This window comes from Panicum virgatum, chromosome 2N (assembly GCF_016808335.1).
Source record: "Panicum virgatum strain AP13 chromosome 2N, P.virgatum_v5, whole genome shotgun sequence".
Lineage (NCBI taxonomy): Eukaryota > Viridiplantae > Streptophyta > Magnoliopsida > Poales > Poaceae > Panicum > Panicum virgatum.
Window position 1 is genome coordinate 18,632,954 of NC_053146.1, and position 2,811 is coordinate 18,635,764.

The following is a 2,811-nucleotide window of genomic DNA, read 5'->3' on the forward strand; positions in this document are numbered from 1 at the left end:
CCTTCCCCCGCGGTGGTTGACAGGCGTGCCTGTCAGACCCGGGCTGCCTCGCCTGCATCACCCACCCATGCCGCGCCCCTCTCCCTTCGCGTCACCCGCTAGCAACCAAGGCAGTGCAACGGCTCGTCATTTGATTCCTTAATTCGCTCAATATGTATGAGTCCTCACCAAGGCATTTGATGCCTCTTTTCTCCCTACTTCTATAAAGGTTCATTTGGAGTTCTTGGTAGGGGGAAATGAGAAATCACACTTGCTTCAAATATTATGCAAAGTCAAGCCGAAAAGAGTAAGCAAGTCATACAATCTTGATCGAGAGGCATATGCGTGGTAAATGGATGGTGTGTGAGATAAAATGTGAAAACTACTTTTTGTAGGCTCTCTCTCCTCTCTTTTATTTAGACATGGCTATCTCTCTCTTTTGTTTCAGCATGCATGAGCATGTCTACTTACCTTTCTCCTTTTTTTCTTTTCTTTTTTGCATAGCCCTTAATTTGATATGTTGTCCATCTCGCAAGTAATGTATGGGAAGTAAAGCATCTCCATACTCTTGCCCGTTCCTCAAGGAACCCATGTGAAGGAAAAGCACACAAGGACACAAGGCACTAGAACTAGCTAGATTACTTGCAGGCCGTCCAAACTACCACTATCACTGTGTCGCTCTCTCCACAGCAAAGCAGTTTTCTTGGAAGAAACACGAGGAAATTTCCTTGCAGCAAAGCACCGGCATTTGGTGGCGATTATCAAGAGTGTACCTTGAACTTCGTGAGCACAAATCATTTACTAAGGTATTGCCACCTATATCTTTGACCACAGCACCCTCCTCAAATGTTTTGCTCCATTCTATCTACGGGTTTAAGACAAGTAAGGTTTACTGACGCGGATTTGAGTTAACAAAACATCCTAAGGGCTGTTGCATCATGAATTAATCCTATTATATTCCCCCATGTTCATTGGTGAATCCAGAAATTCTTAGGGGGGGCTGATTTCTTCTTTCCTCTCTTCTCCCTCTCCTTCCTCATCTTTTCTTCTCCAAAATGAGGGGGGGGGGGGGGGGGGGGCTAGACCCACTGCTGCCTTCGCCCCTGCCCATGTTTATACTAATTATGTGCATAAGAGGAATGAGATGGCGTTGGAAGATCCTATTCCATTTTTCAAACAAAGTAAGAATTTGAGTATGAGAAGGTGTGATAGACCACCTCATTCCTAAAACCAAACGCCTCAAAAATATAATGTGCTTATCAATTCCTGTTATGGGTTTCCGGTTGTTATCAGAATTATTCGAAAAAATCCCGTTTGTTGTCAGCTAACATGGATGGGTGTGCTGCTCCGTGCTCCCGTCGCCATTATCTGCGCTGTCTCTTGACTCGTTGAGCGGACACGGACAGTGGTCGGGAGCCTGCCCGCTCGAGCAGTCCATTCCCAACCCCGGACGAACACACCCGAACCTGCGTGCCTGTATTATTGCTAACTAGCTCCGGGTTCATTTCATTTGAACACTCCGGACTGTTTCCTACATCGTTTGGAAGCTTGCCTTGTCTGCGCGGCTAAGAATGCCGTCGATCTCAGTCAATAGTTTAACATTTCGTTTACATCCATTTAATGATGGTTGCTGCAGACTACCAAAATACAATCACCGGTGGATAATGTATAGGGATGAATCCCCTTCACTTATTGAGAGGGAGGTGTGTTTTTAGTGATAGTCAAAAATTTTAGTGAGGATTGAATTGTTAATCTATTGTAGCACCTCTAATCACTAGAAGAGCAGTTTTCTAAGTTATATTGAGGAGAGGAAAAAGTAATCTACTAGTAGAGATGGTCCAGTTCATCACGTCCACTAACTTCTTCTGCCTTGTGTGCAGATCATATATCTTTCAATCTCGGAGCTTGGAAGTAGCTTATTCTTGCTTTTGGTAAGCACATTTAATCCAACATGATCTACTGTTACATTAATAGTGGGATGAAAAAAATGGTTAAGTACTAACTTACGTTACGTTTATTACTTTATCTATCCCCAATTATATGCTAGGTGAATAATAATGCCGGACCAAGATCGGAAGCATCTATCTCGCTCCAACCTCATCTACGTATCTGCATGATCAAGGTACTTTTGGCGTGTTTTGTTTGTTCCATATTCTATTCATATAATTCTAAGGGCTTTACTATAGTACACCAAAATAACTGTGGACAGTTGATCTAGTGCCATATAACCTCCTAGGAGGTAATAGTTTTAATTTTATTTTAAATCAAAAGTAGATAATTAGATCTAACTTCCATGCATGATTAGTTGAGATCTAATATATCTGTTTTTTTTCCTGTCATCTGGCTGGTCATCTCCTAGCTCAAATCACATCACATGTTTGCTTTTTTCCCCTCTTATCACGTGACATTTGCAATCCTATCTCATGACATTTTGTAAATAGTAGTTGAAGCATTTTTCATTGTTGGAATTGACAGCAGATCGAAGAGACTGATTTTCTATTACCAACAATATGCAACTAAGGCTGAGATTGGTTAAGCTATGGAATGAGTGGGAAATCAGGGTGCCTGTGCTTCTCAGTTTCTTGCTGCAACTCTTCCTCTTTTTTAGGGGGGGGGGGGGGGGGGGGGGGGGCTTAGGCGACGAAGCAGCAAGGTGTTACTTAGGTTCTCCATTTGGTTTGCTTATCTAGCGGCAGATATGATTGCTTTCTATGCACTTGGTCAGATATCTCGACTTGGAGATGCTATCCACGAAAAGGATGCATCAACAGGAACTGAGTCTTTGTCATTCTATTGGGCACCCTTCCTCCTTGTTCATCTTGGTGGCCAGGA

The 2,811-nt window shown here is 42.9% G+C and overlaps 1 long non-coding RNA gene across 1 annotated transcript; it reads left to right on the top strand.

Moving 5' to 3' along the window:
* Positions 1–242: 242 nt before the first annotated feature.
* Positions 243–2,586, top strand: LOC120658759. Its single transcript, XR_005668832.1, has 4 exons — positions 243–785; positions 1,860–1,910; positions 2,027–2,101; positions 2,455–2,586. It is a non-coding gene; the product is annotated as an uncharacterized LOC120658759 (long non-coding RNA).
* Positions 2,587–2,811: the final 225 nt, after the last annotated feature.